Source organism: Lithobates pipiens, unplaced genomic scaffold (assembly GCF_037356315.1).
Source record: "Lithobates pipiens isolate NorthernLeopardFrog02 unplaced genomic scaffold, aLitPip1_a1.2 Scaffold_10, whole genome shotgun sequence".
Classification (NCBI taxonomy): domain Eukaryota; kingdom Metazoa; phylum Chordata; class Amphibia; order Anura; family Ranidae; genus Lithobates; species Lithobates pipiens.
The window spans coordinates 21760363-21780598 of NW_027507686.1; the positions used below are offsets into that span (position 1 = coordinate 21760363).

The window sequence follows — 20236 nt, forward strand, 5'->3', positions numbered from 1 at the left end:
AATAAACCGTAGGGGACAAAGCTCTATTCATAATGGGATTATGGGGTTCCCTAATTAGTGACATACTGTCCTCCAGCAAATACCTACTTGTGTCAAGTGGAGCCTTTGGAATACAATGTTATCTGAGCTCGGTATTCAGGCTGGCTCGAATATATCCTTACGTGCTCTGTACAGTGCTACTTAATATGACAGCACTATATACATAAAAAATAATATATAAATGTGTAGCGCTACCCTCTCAGGATCCGCTGGTAGTTTGGTCCTATTTTCCCCCTCTCAAAGCAAACACAGCCAGGCACACATCATTTTTGGCACTCTTCATCTGGCTCCAAAGATCAGTCTAGGGCAGGGGTCTCCAAACTTTCTAAACAGAGGGCCAGTTTTTTTGTCTTTCAGACTTTAGGGGCACCAGACTGTGGCCATCGGGAGTAAACATCAAATTTGGTATTAGGTGGAGGAATAGTGCCCTATCTTTGGTATCATTGGGAATAATAGTGCCTCGTAGTTGGTGTCAATGGGACAAACGGTGCCCCTTTGCCACTGCCAGTTGGCAGACTAGTGGTCTGACTCTGCTCTCTGCTCCTAGGCCTCAGACTACTTATGGGCTATACCTCCATCTTCTGGGCACACCTCCCCAGTGATTGGTTAGAGTTCCATAAATATTCAGACTGCCTGTCTTGCTATCCCTACTTTTAGAAGACAGGGGGGGAGCAGGACAGCAGCCTGTGAAACACTGAACAGCCCTAACCAATCAACCCCTACTCCACTGTTTACAGAGATGCCAACTAAATTTTCCTAGTAGCCTACTCCGAGCTGCGTTCAGGGTTACTAATTATGTCAGATGCTGATATTATGTGGTCTTCCCCTCCCAGTCCCCTCCCCCCCTCAGCTTTTGCATATGTTATTGCAGGAGGTAAATATATGGATTATTTGCTACCTTGTCTTGACCCAGACAAAAGCAGGCTCAGGCTGTTATTACACCAAATCCATTTAAGCCCCTCACATTCACTTCAGCCACACCAAATATTGGGGCGTGCTTTGCAAGCCTTATTATCCCCCCCCCCCCCCCCAATAAAAGCAGGCATGGTCAGTAGTGGCCCCTTAGATTTCATTTGGAAATCTGGTCACCTTAAATTCACTTTAATAGAAAGGACAGCCTCACTTAAGACTGTGAAGGCTTCGGAGGGTCAGGACCAACCCTGGCAACCTCACTAACCATTGGGAAGGCTCCGGAGGGGCAGAACCAAACTTGACTTTTACATGAATTGTCAGAATTTGTATACAACTTCAGCTGCCTGTATAGTATCTCTGGTTCTACCAATCATTGACATACTATTTTCACTGCAGTTGAACCCTTCTATATTTTTCATTTTTTTGCACATAACGCAACCTAAACCCTGACTTTAACCTACCCAATATACATAGTTACATAGTTAGTCAGGTTGAAAAAAGACGCAAGTCCATCCAGTTCAACCTTAAAAACAAATAAATAAAATAAAAAATAATTGTACAATCCAAATACCCAATTTTCTGCCCACAATTGATCCAGAGGAAGGCAAAAAAAAAACCCCAGCAGAGCATGCTCCAATTTGCTACAGCAGGGAAAAAAAATTCCTTCCTGATCCCCCAAGAGGCAATCGGATTTTCCCTGGATCAACTTTACCTATGTTAGTACCCAGTTATATTATGTACATTCAGGAAAGTATCCAGGCCTTTCTTAAAGCAATCTACTGAGCTGGCCAGAACCACCTCTGGCGGGAGTCTATTCACATTTTCACAGCTCTAACTGTGAAGAAACCTTTCCGTACTTGAAGATGAAATCTCTTTTCCTCTAGACGTAAAGAGTGCCCCCTTGTCCTCTGGGTTGACCGTACAGAGAACAACTCAACACCAAGTTCACTATATGGACCCCTAATATATTTGAACATGTTGATCATATCCCCCCTTATTCTCCTCTTCTCAAGACTGAATAAATTCAGTTCCTCTAATCTTTCCTCATAGCTGAGTTCCTTCATGCCTCTTATCAGTTTAGTTGCCCTTCTCTGCACTTTCTCCAGTTCCCTGATATCCTTTTTGAGAACTGGTGCCCAAAACTGAACTGCATATTCCAGGTGAGGTCTTACTAATGATTTGAACAGGGGCAAAATGATATCTCTCTCTCTGGAGTCCATACCTCTCTTAATACAAGAAAGGACTTTGCTGGCTTTGGAAACAGCAGCTTGGCATTGCATGCTATTATTGAGCTTATGATCTACCAAAACCCCCAGATCCTTCTCCACTATGGATCCCCCCAGTTGTACATCCCCTAGCATGTATGATGCATGCATATTCTTAGCCCCCAAGTGCATAACTTTACATTTATCAACATTAAACCTCATCTGCCACATAGTCGCCCAATTAGACAGTGTATTGAGGTCGGCTTGTAAATTGGAGACATCCTGTAAGGACGTTATTCCACTGCATATTTTGGTGTCATCTGCAAAGACAGAAATGTTACTTTTGATCCCAGACCCAATATCATTTATAAAGATGTTAAAAAGTAAGGGTCCAGCACTGAACCTTGGGGTACACCCAACCTTAGACCATTCAGAGTAAGAATCATTAACCACGACTCTCTGAATTCTGTCTTTTAGCCAATTTTCTATCCATTTACAAACTGATATTTCCAAACCTGTAGACTTTACCTTACACATGAGCCGTGTGTGGGGAACTGTATCGAACGCTTTTGCAAAATCCAAGTATACCACGTCCACTGCCACCCCTCTGTCCAAGGTTTTACTTACCTCCTCATAAAAAGAAATCAGATTTGTCTGACAACTTCTGTCTTTCATGAATCCATGTTGTCTGTTGCTTAAAGTGTTTTTGTTCAGCAAGAACTCGTCGATGTGGTCTTTTATTAAATGCTCCAGTATCTTCCCAGCTATAGAAGTTAAGCTAACAGGTCTATAGTTACTTGGTAAAGACTTTGATCCCTTTTTAAATATAGGCACCACGTTCGCCCTGCGCCAATCCAGTGGGACTATTCCCGTCATTAATGAGTCCCTAAAAATTAGATACAATGGCTCTGAAATTACAGAGCTCAATTCTTTTAGGATCCGTGGGTGGATGCCATCAGGGCCAGGTGCTTTCACCACCTTTATTCTGTCCAAATATTTCTGGACCATATCACTTTTGAGCCATTGTGGATTTGGGGCTGTGTCACTATCACCCCCATTATGGACATGCGCTCCCCCATTCTCTTTTGTGTACACAGAGCTGAAGAAAGTATTTAATAAATTAGCCTTCTCTTTGTCCCCAGTCACCCACTCTAGATTATTTTGTAAAGGGCCTACATGCTCAGAATTGACCTTTTTACTATTAATATATTTGAAGAATTTTTTGGGGTTTGTCCTACTATCTTTTGCAATCTATCGTTCGTTTTGAATTTTTGCATCCTTGATTTCCTTTTTACATATTCTGTTAAATTCTTTGTAACATTTAAATGACACTAGTGATCCTTCATTTTTATATTTTTTAAAAGCTCTTCTCTTATAGTTTATAGCTTTTTTAACTTTGGCTGTGAGCCACATAGGTTTTGTTTTTAGCCTTTTAAACTTATTGCCCATGGGAATATACTTTGCAGTGAGGTCCCAAACAGTCTTTTTGAAGAATTCACATTTCTGTTCTGTGCCCATTGAAGCAAATATTCTCTCCCAGTCTAAGACCTGGAGAGCAGCCCTCATCCTTGGAAAATTTGCTCTCTTGAAGTTAAGTGTTTTTATCTTACCCGTATGTATTTCTTGTTTAGCGCTAACATCAAAGGAAATCATGTTATGATCACTGCTACCCAGGTGTTCCTTTATCTGGACATTAGTAATAAGTAGTACAAAACTACTAACCTAGAGTGAGCACATCCCCACAGGTATAGGATTCCATTTTACTGATGATGCTCTATGCAGTCTACAGGTGGATACTGGCTCCAATCAATCTTGGAAAATTGATCAGTAGAACACAGAAGAACATCCTTCAGGAATATAAGACTAAAGCAGACTCACCCAGGACAGAGGTTTTTGGAGGGGTCTGTAGGCTAGACTCATGCGTACTGACTGTGAGCCCTGGCTTTAAAGGGAGCACTGCTCCTTGGGAGGTGTGTGCCTAGGGGACCCTTGGAATAATATTCCTTTGGATTCAAGTCCATGTCTTCCCAAAACACACAGACCCTTGGAATCTAGGCCCGGGATCCATGTTTATGGCCTAGATGCCCCATTACCAAGAATTATTGCTTCACACTGTGACTCATAGCAGATGTTAAAGTGGAGTTCCGCCCACCCCTCCAAAAATGTAAAGTCAGCAGCTACACATACTGTAGCTACTGACTTTTATTATTAGGAGACTTACCTCTCCTGGAATCCAGCAATATCGACACCTCAGCCGATGTTACCATTGGCTGTCAGGTGCTGCCGCCATCATTGCCGGCACGGGAACCGCTTGAGTGAAGCCATTTGGCTTCACAGGCGAGTCCCTACTGTGGAAAGCTGGCCCGGCAGCAGGGGAAGGAGCAGGAGGGGGGCCCAAACTTCTGACATACCTTGCAGCGGCAAGGTCCGATGGAAGTGGGGACAAGGTACCTGTCAAAAACAGGTACCCGCCCCCCCTCCTTCCCCCGAAAAGGTGCCAAATTCCACTTTTGGATGGAACTTCACTTTAGAATCTTCAGTTCAAGCCACCTGTCTGGAGTCTCCTGCTAAAATGTGTTTATTGTAAGTAGGTCTGTCCCATAGTGTGCCTCCTAAGTGTCTTTCACCCACTGTTAATTGTGCTAATTAACCCACCTATTGTTTATACTTATGATAATGTATAATGTACTTTGTTGTTACCTTGGGGTCGGGCAGTCTAACCTGGAGTGAGATCTCTGATTAATAACAACATTGTCTGAGTGGCTAGGTGTTAAATTAACTTAAAGCGGAGGTCCACCCTAAAATGGACCTCCGCTCATCGGAATCCCCCCCCCCTCCGGCGCCACAATCGGCACCTTTCAGGGGGGAGGGGGGTGCAGTTACCTGGATAATCCAGGTAACTGCACCCACTTCCGGGCTAGCTCTCTGCGGAACGGGGCGTACGTTACGCCCCCGTTCCGCAAGCGCCCGCCCCCTTCAGCAAGTGCCCCGCTGCCTGCTGGGAAACACACAGCTCCCAGAGGCAGCGGGGACCGTCCGGATTGCGCCGCGCGGCTCGCGCATGCGCAGTAGGGAACCGGGTAATGAAGCCGAAAGGCTCCATTTCCTGATTCCCATACCCAAGATGGCGGCGGGACCCGGCAGCCGAGCGAGCGATCGGCTTCGGGTGCCGACATCGCGGGCGCGCTGGACAGGTAAGTGTCACTATTTAAAAGTCAGCAGCTGCAGTATTTGTAGCTGCTGGCTTTTAAAAAAAAAAAAAAAAACGCGGAGTCCCGGTGGACTCCCGCTTTAATCATTATCGTATATGTAGGCTGTTGTGTAGCTATGGCAATTATATTCCTTTTTACACTTTGTATTGTTAGGAAAAATGTGATCAGGAGGGGAATGTCCTCCTGAGGGGTATAAAGTATGTGTATGAGTTTCAAAAAAGTCATTCTTTTGGATTGTACCTCACATCTTGTCTGTGTACGATCTTTGGGGTAAAAAGGGCTGGTATTAGCTCTCTGTCTACTCGGAAGGGTTTGGAGGGCATGAGGCACTGTTTGGCGGAAGCACCTAATCGGGGTTCCAATCGGTTTAGTCACAAAGAACTTTCTGCATGGGAGGGGCAACGTTCATGTTGAAATTAACATTACTGGAGATGGCCTAAGTTATTCTCTCTCTTATCATTTATTGAGGGTTATGACGAATGTTTGATATTTTCCTAAATAGTTTCCTAATTATGTTCAGGACAAAGGCACAGCAGGGGGTGTGAGGCAGCACAGTGGTTTACGACTATGCTGTGAATAGCCAGTGCAATTTGATATCCTGCTACTCAGGGCTATTCATCATTCACAACACACACACCACTGAACGGATCTGAGGGGGCAGGCTTGGTTAAAGAGATTATTCCCTGCCAGTGCTCCAGAGCGCTTGCTCAATAATTGTAGACGCTCATGTCCACAATTACATAACACTGGTAATTATGCTAAAAGATTACACAGGTAAGTATAGTGGTGCGTTGTTATTTTGAAACATCTTCATGCCAAAAAAAACTTTAGCAAAATGAGCCATACAGAGAGAGTGCCAGAGACCAAGCCATACACAGAGAGAGCCAGAGACCGAGCCATACACAGAGAGAGCCAGAGACCGAGCCATACAGAGAGAGAGCCAGAGACCGAGCCATACAGAGAAAGTGCCAGAGACCGAGCCATACAGAGAGAGAACCAGAGACCGAGCCATACAGAGAAAGAACCAGAGACCGAGCCATACAGAGAGAGAACCAGAGACCGAGCCATACACAGAGAGAGCCAGAGACCGAGCCATACAGAGAGAGAGCCAGAGACCGAGCCATACAGAGAGAGAGCCAGAGACCGAGCCATACAGAGAGAGAGCCAGAGACCGAGCCATACAGAGAGAGAGCGCCAGAGACCGAGCCATACAGAGAGAGAGCGCCAGAGACCGAGCCATACAGAGAGAGAGAGCCAGAGACCGAGCCATACAGAGAGAGAGCCAGAGACCGAGCCATACAGAGAGAGAGCCAGAGACCGAGCCATACAGAGAGAGAGCCAGAGACCGAGCCATACAGAGAGAGAGCCAGAGACCGAGCCATACAGAGAGAGAGCCAGAGACCGAGCCATACAGAGAGAGAGCCAGAGACCGAGCCATACACAGAGAGAGCCAGAGACCGAGCCATACAGAGAGAGAGCCAGAGACCGAGCCATACAGAGAGAGAGCCAGAGACCGAGCCATACAGAGAGAGAGCCAGAGACCGAGCCATACAGAGAAAGAACCAGAGACCGAGCCATACAGAGAGAGAGCCAGAGACCGAGCCATACACAGAGAGAGCCAGAGACCGAGCCATACAGAGAGAGAACCAGAGACCGAGCCATACACAGAGAGAGCCAGAGACCGAGCCATACAGAGAGAGAGCCAGAGACCGAGCCATACAGAGAGAGAGCCAGAGACCGAGCCATACAGAGAGAGAGCCAGAGACCGAGCCATACAGAGAGAGAGCCAGAGACCGAGCCATACAGAGAGAGAGCGCCAGAGACCGAGCCATACAGAGAGAGAGCCAGAGACCGAGCCATACAGAGAGAGAGCCAGAGACCGAGCCATACAGAGAGAGAGCCAGAGACCGAGCCATACAGAGAGAGAGCCAGAGACCGAGCCATACAGAGAGAGAGCCAGAGACCGAGCCATACAGAGAGAGAGCCAGAGACCGAGCCATACAGAGAGAGAGCCAGAGACCAAGCCATACAGAGAGAACGACAGAGACCAAGCCATATATAGAGAGAGCCAGAGACCAAGCCATAGAGAGAGAGAGACAGAGACTGAGCCATACAGAGAGAGAGAGACAGAGACTGAGCCATACAGAGAGAGTAAGCCAGAGACCAAGCCATACAGAGAGAGAGAGCCAGAGGCCGGGCCATACAGAGAGAGAGAGACAGAGACTGGGCCATACAGAGAGAGAGCGCCAGAGACCAAGCCATACAGAGAGAGTACCAGAGACCAAGCCATACAGAGAGAGAGAGCAAGAGGCCAGGCCATAGAGAGAGAGAGAACCAGAGACCTGGCCATACAGAGAGAGAGCCAGAGACCGGGCCATAAAGAGAGTGAGAAAGCCAGAGACTGGGCTATACAGAGAGAGAGAGAGACACACACACACAGAGACCGGGCCATTCAGAGAGAGAGAGGGCCAGAGACCGAGCCATACAGAGAGAGAGACAGAGACTGACCTATACAGAGAAAGACCAAGCCATAGAAGAAAGTGTCAGAGACCGAGCCATACAGAGAGAGCATCAGAGACCCTATTGGAGACTATTAAGGAGATCCATGATGTTGAAAATCATGAAAATAAAGCTGTGTCCCCCCTTCTCTATTCTCCCAGAGGAGGGGAGAGAAAGATTTAAGAAAGTTCAAAGCTGATCAGATTAGAGTGCATAGCCCTGTGTGAGCTCCAATGTACAAGGGGTAGTGGGGCAAAAACTGTGGCATACAATGTAAATGTAAGTCAAACCAGAGTCCTTTGAGCTGTATTGCTTTGGTATGAGAAAACAGTCTTTTGTACTCAGGGCTAATTTGCAAAGAGAGTTGAAGCAAACGCCAAAACATGTAGAGAAGGGAACAAAGAGAACACGCGCCACTTAAGTAAATCTGTATAGTTTTAATAAACAAGATGCATTAAAACACTCACATGGAGGTATCTTTATAACGGCATAATGAAGTCCAGTGGAACGTCAGTCTCCTGTACTAGCTGGCAACATCGGAATCTTCCTGAAGCAGAGCCGGCGTCCTGTTCACCATGTTACTTCTGTATTTTGGGCAGGAACCAAAGCGAGGTCTGGAGCGCAGTCAGCAGGCCTATGAAGAGCCTGGAACACAGCGTACGGCGGGATGACGGCACGGACGTGATGCAATGCGTTTCAGAGCGTGCGCAGCGAAGCTCGAAAAAGGAGCGAGCAGTGCTTCCATCTCACCACTGCGCACGCTCTGAAACGCGTCGTCCCATCTCATCACTCTGAAACATCGTCATCCCGTCCTACGCTGCGTTCCAGCCCTCTTCCTAGGCCTGCTGACTGCTCTCCAGACCTCGCTTTGGTTCCCTCCTGAAAGATTGAAGTAACCTGGTGAATAGGACACCAGTGATGTGTCGAATACTGTGCCCCGTTGGATAGTGTCCGCCCTGTACTGCGCTTGCAGAAAGTGCCTGAAGATGAACGGCGCCTGCGCACTGAGTCCAGGTTCAAGCCCCACCATCCAAGTGGACATAGAGTTAGAAAAAGTTAAAAAATAGCCAAGCGAAGCGAGCCTGCGAGGGGCCCTCTTACTAAGTGCTACCATATGTCCACTTGGATGGTGGGGCTTCAACCTGGTCTCAGTGCGCAGGCGCCGTTCATCTTTGGAGACTTTCGGAGTCTCCTTGTCCTCTCTGAAGCAGAGCCGGAGTTCTGCCAAAAACTGTCCCCCCATCATATAGTGTCCACCTGCGCAGTACGGGCGGACACTATATGATGGGGGGACAGTTTTTGGCAGAACAACGGCTCTGCTTTCCACAGCCCCACAGGAAGATTCTGATGTTGCCAGCTAGTACAGGAGACTGACGTTCCACCGGACTTCATTATGTCGTTATAAAGATACCTCCATGTGAGTGTTTTTTTTTTTGTATAATCTTTATTTTAGTTTCGTAAAACATATCAAAACATACAGTGCACAATACAGTCGACAATGTATCACTATCCTGAGCAATTGACCTTGTCAAGGAGATCTAACATTGTGCAGAACACCTAAGTAAAATCAAGGCAAAAGGGTAGAAACAGTAACCATACAACTGGATAAAACATTTGAGGGAGAAGGGGAAATAGGGTCCTACCGACGCGGTTTACATGACGGGGGGGAGACCCCCTCCAGAGGCCTAGCACAAGGCCCATGCCCCCCCAACAGCTGTCGGTACCCGGAGTGGGGCCAAAAGCCTCCAGCATAACTCCATCTGGGGGGAAGTATCCTCCGGAACCCAGCCACAGCCCCCCAGTGCACCGGTCAACTATCAGAACGCCCAGGAGACAGCAGCCAAAGGTGTGTGCCCCAGCGACAGGTTACAAAGGCTGTGCCGCCCCTAGGGGTAATTCCTCCCCCAGGGCCCTGAGAATCTTAAAGAGGAAGGGAGGGTACAGGTCATCTCACTGCGATTAGGTCGGCAAAACGCCATGATCAGGTATGTACGTCACCATTCACTGGCCTCTTCAGCTTCAGTGAGGGCTCTGCTAGCTCCAACAGCGCAACATCCAGGCTAGGTGACATAGGGTCCGTGTCGGCAGTATGCTGCCGCCACTGGGCCCAGATCCTACTGAAACAGTCACTCCTGTCCCTGCACCGCGCCACCCACTCCTCCGCCTCCCTAATATCTTCCACCTTCTTGAGCCACTCAGTAATGGTAGGAATCTGTAAGCGTTTCCAGTAGATAGGTACTAGATGCTTAGCGGCATTTAAAAGGTGGAGGAGTACACACTTCGTGACCGAGGGGTAGATGCGGGCCAGCGCTGCCGGCACCCGATACCAATGAGTCAAAAGTTTGTAGTTGGTTTCCTGTGTCCGGGAATCAATGGAGCTGGAGTGCGCCAGTCGATACACTTGCGATCGTTGGCTTGGTGAGAATTCGACCCCCAGATCACGTTCCCATTCCCTCATAAAGACTGGTCGTGGGTGCCAGAGACTGCCCCTAGGAGCCGGTAAAGTTCAGAAACTAAGTGGGGAATGGGTTCCTCTTCTATGAACACTTTTTCAAGCGAAGTAAGAGACTCTATGTCTCTTAAAGTAGCTCCTAGGTTCGCAATGAAGTGGTGAAGCTGCTTGTATCTCCACCAGTCCATTGGAAAGCGTCCGTATCCATCCCTCAAGGTATCTAGGGATATCAGCTTACCCTTATCTATAAAGTTTCCACAGCTATAGTTACCATCAGTGGCCCATGTCCCAAAAAAGGCTAGGGGGGGGGGGACCACCTGAACCCTCCCAGAGGAGCCAATGGAGATCCCGGGGGCGCCAGGGCATACAGAGCATTGGATCGATCCCATACCCTGAGGGCATGGGTGGTCAGCGGGGAAGTTGTCTGCGAAAGTCCCCTATGTTCCCGCAGAAGCCAAGGGGCATATGCTAGGTCGCGACCAGCTAGGCTTTTTTCCAGGGGGGCCCACAGTTTGGTGGCAGAGTGGTGGCGCCAGTTTAGTATATGTTGAAGCGCAATGGCCCTGTAGTAGCGACGAGGGAGAGAGATCTCTGCAGCACGGACATGGCGAGCCTAGGTTTTTTGTTATGCCATATGAACCCGATCATGAGGCTTTGGAGTTGCGAGAAAAAGCTTTTGGGGAGGGGAATAGGTAACATCTGCAAAAAGAAAGGTACTCTGGGGAGGATATTCATTTTAAGTATATTTACTTTGCCTAGCCATGTGAAGGAGGTTTTGTTCCAATTCTGCAAGTCTCTACGCACCGTGCTCAACAGGGAAAGGAAGTTAGCGGAGTATAGTGTACCGAATTGGTCTGTGAGCTGGATCCCTAGGTATTTAATGGATGCCTATAGAACTAGTTCCCCCACAAACGGGGTTTTGTGGGGGAACTAGTTCTATTTGTATCTACTTGGGGTGAGCAGCACCCTCCTAGCTCTTTACAGCACTGTGTTCTCCTTTAATGGATGCCTTGGCCCATTGGAATGGGAAAGCTTGCTGTAAGCCAACGCCCATCGTCTCGGGTATAGTGACGGGTAGGACTTCAGATTTAGTATAGTTAATCTTTAAGTTGGATATTTGACCAAAAATGTCAAGTTCCTTCATAAGGTTAGGGAGCGAGATGAGGGGGTTGGTCAGGTGGAAAAGCACGTCATCAGCATACGCTGAGAGTTTGTGCTCCGTGGACCCCACCCACACCCCGTTGATATCCCTTCTCGCCCTCACTGTTCTGAGCAGGGGCTCCATAGCCAGAGCGAACAGGAGGGGAGATAGCGGGCACCCCTCCCTAGTGCCGTTCCAAATAGGGAATCCCGGAGACAGATGGCCGTTAACCTTAACTTGCGCGCTGGGGGACGTGTAAAGGGCCATGATCCAGTGTAGCATACGGGTGCCCAGTCCTAAGGCTTCTAGAACCACCTTTAGGTAAGACCAATCTATTCTGTCAAAGGCCTTTTCGGCATCTGTGGACAGAATGAGGTAGGGAGTGGAGGCATTGTGGAGACGTGCCCAGTGAATGAGTTGTACGGCCCGAATGGAATTATCTCTGGCCTCCCTACCTGATATAAACCCTGTCTGATCGGGGTGGATGATAGAGGGAATGATATACTTAAGTCGGTTTGCCATAATTTTTGAGAACATTTTTATATCTACATTAAGTAGCGATATAGGGCAGTGGCTTTGTGGGAGGGTAAGGTCCTTGCCTTCCTTGGGCAGCACAGTGATGTGAGCCAACAAGGCTTCAGGTGGGATTGTGTGGCCTGTAGCAAAGGAATTGAAGTACCTGCACATGTGATTCTGTAGCAGAGGAAGAAATTTGGCATAATACGCTTTAGTGTATCCATCTGGGCCAGGACTCTTCCCACTAGGCAAGGCCTTCACCGTCCCTATAACCTCCTGCGGGGAAATGGGTAATTCAAGTTCCGTCTGCTGCTCTAGCGTCAGGGAGGGGAGCCCTGCCGAGGCAAGATAGTCGCCAATGAGTCTTTGTTTAGCGGTCTGTGCCGTCTGGGAAATGCCCCCGTCCAGGTGGTACAAGTCTGCATAATAGTCTCTAAAAATAGATGCAATCTTCGAAGAGTGTAGGGAGATCGTACCGTCCGGGGAACAAAGCTTGTGTACATGGGAGGCTAATCTACTCTGCCTAAGGGCCCTGGCCAGCATTCTGCCGCACTTGTTGCCATGCTCATAGTATTTATGGGATAAGTAACGTAGTTGTCTGTGGGGGGCGCGGCGGTCAAGGAGGCGTGAGAATAATTCCCTCAGCTCTGTTAGTCGCTTACGAGCCTCAACATCCCCCTGGCGTTTATGTCTAAGTTCTTCCTGTTGTAGAGCTGACAGGACCCTTTGAAAATCAATCTGTCTTTCCCTTTTGAGTCTAGAGCCCAGTGAGATAAATTCCCCCCTAAGTACTGCCTTATGACCCTCCCACACTGCTCCCTTTGCCACTTCCTCAGATACATTCTTCGCAAAGTAGTGTGTGATAGTTTCGGACACCTTGGCCACCACTGAGGCATCGTCCAGAAGATTTTCGTTGAGACGCCAGGACCAGGCCACCGGCAACCCATCGGGGACCCGGATCACGGCCAGGATGGGGGCATGATCCGATATGGTGATATTCCCTATTTCAGCTGACTGCTACAATTCCAGGGTACCATGATCTACACACATGAGATCAATGCGTGTGTATACATCGTGCACCCCCGAGTAGTAGCTATAGTCCCTGTCTGATGCGTGCAGTGCCCTCCATGTGTCTATAAGGAAACTATTTTGTAATGATCTACGAAAATGCCTGAGGAAGGCTTGGGAGTGCGTAGGCCGGCTATGAGATGTATCTAGTAGCGGGTCCGGGCTAACATTAAAGTCGCCTCCAAGTATTAGGTGGCCCTCCCTAAACTCCGTCAGTTTATCTAATACCACATCTATGAAGGAAATTTGCTGGGTATTGGGTGCGTAGAGAGTTGCAAACGTGAATTTTGTATTGGCCAGGAAAGGGCAGGATTTGTGGAATGCGATGGCAGTGTCTCGCGATTTCGCTACCGGGGAGTTGCTAAAGAACCACTGGTTGTAAAGATGCATGGGGACCTTAGGAGGTGCTAGCTGTCTAAAGTGAGTCTCTAGCAAAAACACCACCTGGGCCCCGAGACGTTTCAGTTCGAGCCATAGTTTGTTGCGCTTTTGTGGAGAGCAGAGCCCCCTAACATTATAGGACAGTATTTTTAGTGACGAGATACCTGAAGTCGCTGATGATCAATCTGTCTGTTCCTCTCCAAGTTCCCCTGTACTTTTTCGAACGTGAGAAAAGTAACCTGAAGAACAAAGCGTCAAACCGTTAGTTGGCAGAAGCGGTGTAAGAGATACTGATGTAGGTAGGGGAAGCAGGGGGGACAGGATGGAGGGTGAGGAGAAAGGAGAGGAGGGGAAGGGGAATGGGGAAGGGGAGAGAGAAGGGGCAGGGGGGGTAGATAATGGCCAGACCCTGTCTAGCAGGCCTGGAACACGGTACAGTAAATAAACTAAACAGCCCGCCCAGGGAGAGAGGGGGAGCATCCACCTCCTGGGCGTTAGCTAGAAGTCCCAGTCGGGACAAACACCAAGTTAGGTGGGGCCTAAGTGGGGAATGTAGACAACCACCAAGGGGACACAGGGTCCAGCGCCCTGTCCGGTCCATGAGTCCAAATGAACAGGGTGTGAAAACAGAGTACTATAACTTGTGCTCCCCAATAGTGCAAAAAACTGATGGCTAGGAATAAAAAGGGGGGGGGGGGGTGGCGGCAAAGGGAAACAGCATCCAAGCAGTGGGTGACAAAGTGGGCCTCCAGTCCAACGCTCGGCGGGAATCCCGACTTAATGCTGGATAGGAACACAAAGGTAGTCAGATGCAATGTCAACCCTGAGATAAGTCCAAGCTTACAGCTTTGTGCCTCTGGGCCCCTTCGCATGGTTCAGGTGACCGTTAGAAAAAAGTAGGCAAGCTCGGTCCTTTTAAAAGGCTACAGGCCGCCCATGAGTTCTGTGACACTATAGTCAGTCTCCAAGGGCAGAGGTGCCCGGGGAAGGTCCCTCCATCTGCCTTTTGCGCCCCCGGGGGCAATGTCCACCTGCCGCCTGGATCCATGGTCGCGGCAGCTGTGGGAGTGGGATATCTGGGATGTTGCGCCAATCCGGGAATTCCACAGGGCCAAGCTCCAAGATGTGAAGGAAGCGGGGGAGGTCATTCTTGGTGCGCAGCATGGCCCAGCGGCCATTTTTGGACGCCTGGAGGCTAAACGGGAAGCCTCAGCGATAAGTGAGGCCTGCTGCTTGAATTGCCGCCAGGAGTGGGCGAACAGCTCGCCGTTGCATAAGAGTGCGCCTGGAGAGGTCCTGGTAAAAGGACAGCTGGGCTCCATCGAAGTCAAAGACCGGTCTGTTGCGCATATTTTGCATAATTCGCTCCTTCAGAGTATATTTATGGAGTTTGCAAATGATGTCCCTGGGGTTGCCTGGGTCCTCAGATCGAGGTTTAAGAGCACTGTGGGCCCTGTCTATTTCAATCGGTGTTGAGGGTGGAAGGCTTAGAATTTCTCTGAACACCCCCTGCAGCGTTGGTATAATGTCTTTGGGCGCCATGGCCTCAGGTAAGCCGCGTATGCGAATGTTCGCCCGTCTGCTGCGGTTTTCCATGTCGTCTAATTGGCAGAGAAGGGCTTCAATTTGATGGCCGTGGGTCAGGGACTGCTCTCTGAGCTGAGCGATAGCGGGCACAGTGTCATCAAATTTCTGCTCTAGGGTCTCCACCCTGTGTCCCAGCTCAGGGGTGTCTGTCTTTAACTGCTCAATGTCCTGCTTGAAAGCCCTTTCAATCCTGCTGGTAAAATGTTCCAAGTCTTCCTTAGTGGGGAGGGACCACAAATGCTTCCTTATATCCCTATCCCTAGCCAGGTCCGCTATCTCCGCACCCTGATCCTGAGAGGAGATGGAGTGAGGGGATGCAGGAGGGATGGATTTGCTTACCTCCCTGGGAGAGGGAATAGGAGACAGCGTTGGCGGTGTGAGCTGTGCCTCGTGCTGCTGCTGCGAGGCCGTTCGTTCCGGCGCCATCTTGGATTTCCCTCTCTGCTGGCGGGGAGTATCAGCAAGGAACGAATCCAGAGAGACCTGCCAGTGCTGGGACATTTTCCGGGGCTGTAAGGATGTACGGCGGCGTTGTGGCGTACCCTGGGTGCAGGGGCGGGCTGGGCCAGGGGGCAGGGATGCATTTTCCCCCCAGGCTGCTCTCTAAATCCCCGTAAAAAAGCCGATGTGCTGCCAGCTGAGAACTGAGCATGTGCAGTTGGCAGAGTGTTACTACTGAGGGAGGCTGGCAGGGCTGGATAACAGCCCAGAAGCATGCAGGAATGTTAGCGCTGTGATTGGACATCTGTCATGTCACAGTGCTGTTCCCTGCTTCTGAGCTGACGGTCTGTGTCCATTCCATTCAGACTAAGCACAGCCGAATAGAAGAGGGTGGATCCGCTCCGCCTCCTCCAGCCCCCTCTCTCACTGTGCCCGCCCACACTCCGGGCAGCCTGTGTGCTGCGTCTTTGAATCGGACGTGTGGGCGGGAACATTCAAACTGAGATCCCTCGGTGATCTGTATGGGAAGCTCTGGAAGCTGATAACCGAGCCTTCTGCCTGCTGAGTCCTTCCAAGTGAGTGAGCAGTGACCGGCCTCTCCCTAATTCCTCTCCCCCTCTCTCTCTGCAGATAAGGTTTCTTTCAGCAGCATGTGCAGTACCTGCTCCTATGTACTATAATGTGAGCTCACACTGGTCTGCTGCAGTGTTGGTCATCTCATGGTCTTCCTGCATGTCCCATAGACTTCTATTAGTTTGCACATTTTTGCTGCATTTTCTGAAAGTGCACAAAAACGGCTGCATCTTTGGTGTGCTATAAAAAAACTGCAGCAAAAACGCACAACCTAAAATAAGCCTATGGGACTGCGGCTAAGGAAAACTGTGTGCATAAGCACTGCAGCCTAAACTGCAGCACACCAGTGTGCGATGAAAGGCTTGTACACACTTGCAGCAGGCACTGCCACTCCACTGAAAAGTGATCAATGCCCAGGTCACTTTTGCTAATGCTCAGCAGCTCCAACCAGAGCTGTCAGCTTTTTTTTTTTTTTGTTCAACTCACTGGATTGAGAAAAAAAACAATAGTGGTGTGTACAAGGCTTTACTATGTTGATAAAGGAATCAAGCAATTTTCTTGAGGAGTGGTCTCTCTGTGCGGACAATTTGGAGCGATGTCTCTCTCTGTCTGGTGCAAACTAAAAAATACTGAAAAATAGCCTCACTCTGCTATTAAATGCAGCCTCGCTATGCCCCATCAAATACAGCCTCGCTGTGCCCCATCAAATGTAGCCAATGTTACCCCCCATCGGCATTTAACCAGCACCCCACCTCGCCCGCTGTCTGACCGGCACTTACCTCATCTGGGTGGCAGGTCAGGCAGCGAGTGATGGCTGGGAGCTGTGGGACAGGCAGCGGCTCCTGTGTTCTCTATGCTTACGCCATGCTTTTCCTCCTGCTAGACATCCAATAGGAGCGCCTGTCCTTTCAGCCAATCAGGTGACGGATATCAGACCCTCTCTTCCTGATTGGCAGAGAGGCAGTTCAGTGTTAGAAAAGCAAATATTAATTTGCTTTTCTAACACGCCTGGGTGGGCTCTGAGCACAATGATCTGCGCTCTGAGTCCACCCTATTTTGAAGCATATTAGACCCTATGGTCAAGCTGCCTGAGGTGAGGTTGGGAGAAGTGAATGAATTAGAACATACGTGTGTCATGGAAGCATGAGCCAGCAGCAGAGGAGGAGATCACATCCTTAAATCTCAGCCAGGGTTCATGCTGGAACTTGTAGTACTTTACTTTTTGGGATGTAACACCCCAAAAGTGAAGGACTACAGGGCACAGCATGAACCCGTGGGATCTAAGGGGACACATCCTTAGATCTCAGGGGTTAATGCTGGGACTTGTAGTTTGTCTAGTTGCGGGTGGGGGGCAGGTCCTCAGCTCTGAGGGATTCATACAGGGACTTGCTTGCGGTTTAGTTCCTAGAGGCCATGGTAGTACAAGTCCCCCACAGGCCCTGGAGGGCCACATTGTCCTCCCTGCACCCCCCACCTTTGCGATCATGAAAAACCTTAGAGACTGTTTTCCCGATCCACCATTTTGCCACCACCGGTTCTATGGGCCACTTGACTGGACTTGCCCCCCAGGCCTAAGGCTGCCAGCCCTCCCCTGCCTGGGTGAGAAACGGGGGAATCTTCACCCCTTTAGCTGCTGTTATTGCTGCGGACCGGACGGAGCTCAGGCATGCCGCGTCCTTACTCCTCCATGTGAGTGTTTTAATGCATCTTGTTTATTAAAACTATACAGCTTTACTTACGTGGCGCTTCTTCTCTTTGTTCCCTTCTCTGAGCTCCAATTTGACAGCTTGACACAACTTCCCAGTGGACAAGAAAAGAGTTGGGAATTATGGCACTGAGCCTCAACATCACTTCTAGGTAGAGTGACTCTTTAACTTGTCTTTGAAGCAGCTTGTGCAATGTTCTGGTAATACAGGCTGCACCCACATACAAAATAGAGATCTATTATCTGCAGAATGTCCCAGATTAGGTACACCCCGTGCAAATTCAGAGCCAGCCACCCAAGTGTACATTGATGCAATATCGGTTGTTGCACTTGTTTGTTTCTGAAACGCAGGCTTAAATAAATAACATTTTTTTCCTAAGCTGGGAAGCATGAAGCGTGTCTTTTGGGCTGACATCCAGAACTTCTTCTGTGTTTTGCAACAAAAGTGTTGAGAATGTCACAGGGTCAGATTGTGTAAAAACTTTCCAATTATAGGAGATGGCGGCCAAATTTCCCAAAGATGTTTTGTTATGGTGTCACTGCAGCAACAAAAATCTATACAACCAGATTGTACAATCACCTACTGGGGACATATGAGGGCAAACCTATACAATCTATTGCATTGTTATCCATCAGGTAAGCCCTTGCACTACATAGCTGATGGTAGATCTAAAGAAGATTGTACAATCAGAGGTGAGGTATAGTGTATGGTCACCTTAAATGTCCTAGTTCCAAACCTTTCAAATCTAACATATATATCTTATAGCAATGACAAGACTACTGACTGAAAATAAAAACATATGAGTGTGACACCACTATTTTTCAAATATATTTGGAAGGATTTGCTTATTGAACATACAAATTGTAAATACAAATGTGACAGCCGTAATAATATACAGAACTTTATCCACTACTGGACAGAACCTTCCCTCCACATCATGTTCATGGGATGTCAGTAGTATATGGCCGTGGTACCCAAGTGTTGACAGTCCCTGGGCGTCGGTTGTACCACAGTGTTGCTAGTCAACCAGGTGTCGTGGCATCCCAGTTAATAATGGTAGTCCTGGGCTGTCAGTGATCGTAGTCCCTAGGTGTTGGTGGTACCCAAGTGTTGGTAGTTCCTGGGTGTCGGTAGTACCTGAATGTTATTAGTCCTTGGGTGTCGTAGTTCCCGAGTGTTGGCAGTCCCTGGGTGACAGTGGTACCAGAGTGTTGGTGCCACCTGTGTATCAGTGGTAATGGAATATTGGTAGTCTCTGGGTGTCAGTGCTACTTGAGTATTAATAGTCTGTGGCTATCAGTAATACCTGGGTGTTAGTAGTACCTGAGTGGTGGTAGTCTCTGCATGTCAGTGGTTCCTAAATGTTGGTAGTTTATGGGTCAGTGGTATCTGAGGGTTGATGGTCTCTACTTATTGGTGGTACCTGACTGTTGGTAGTCCCTGGATGTTGGTGGTATCAGAGTGTTGGTAGTCCCTGGGTCAGTGGTATCTGAGTGTTGCTGGTCTCTAGGTATTGGGGGAAACAGACTGTTGGTAGTCTCTCGATGTCAGTAGTACCTGAATGTTGGCAGTCTCTGGGCCAGTGTCTGTTGGTGGTCCCTGGGTGTTGGTGGTACCTAAGTGCTAGTATTATATGGATGTCGGTGTTACCTGCGTATCAGAGGTAGTCCCTTGGTGTTGGTGGTACCTGAACGTCGGTAGTACTTAGCAGTCGGTGGTACTGGAATGCTGGTATTATCTGAATGCCAGGGGTACCCGAGTACTGGTAGTATCAGAGTTTAGTGGTACCTGGGTATTGATGTGCGTCTCTCACAGTCCGTGGTGATCTCTATGACTGATGCTGGCAGTCCCGAAGAGTTTTATGGAGCGCAGGTATTTCCATCAGCCTGTAGGCAGCCAGGAGGATGGCAGTGCAGAGGTCATTGTCAGTAATAATTAAACCTGCCCCTAATCACAGTGCAGGAAGACAGACGCTGCCTCTCACACTCCGCCTGGATTAATATCTACCATTGTGTCACACAGCAGCCCAGTCACTGCCCCAACAATGGCTGCCTGGCAGCCCATACAAAGTCTCCTTGTTCTGCAGAACCTACACACAGTGCTGACAGGCTGATCACGATAAGAGACCAGCTGGAGGAGACTGCTTCCACTTCCCAGAAGGGAGAGCAGGACTTTTCTGGAGAACTGGGGGAATACCTCATGTGATACTTCTATTCCCACAAACAGGAGAAATTTGAACCTTCCAGTATAGATTCTGCATCACTCAACACAAGTCCTACCCACACAGCAGCCTATTATTATTCCTAAACGTCAGATGTAAACATTAATGTGCTGTATGAGGCGGCCATTTTCTGACCCTGCCTCCACCCTGATAACTTTGTATTAATCAGGGAGACGGCAGCGAACTTCATCATGAGGGGATTGTATACGATAAATGCAAATATACCACCAGAGAGAATCACATAACTCCCAACTGTCCCTGATTTGGAGCAATGTCCCTCTGT

The 20236-nt window shown here is 48.8% G+C and overlaps 1 protein-coding gene across 1 annotated transcript in view; it reads right to left on the reverse strand.

Annotated features, from left to right (window-relative positions):
* SLC7A9 (solute carrier family 7 member 9) overlaps positions 1-19570 on the reverse strand; it is a 76171-nt gene extending 56601 nt beyond the window's left edge. The window contains exon 1 of the mRNA XM_077452595.1: positions 19383-19570. The gene's annotated coding sequence lies outside the window, so the exon portion shown is untranslated. The remainder of the gene's footprint in view (positions 1-19382) is intronic.
* Positions 19571-20236: the final 666 nt, after the last annotated feature.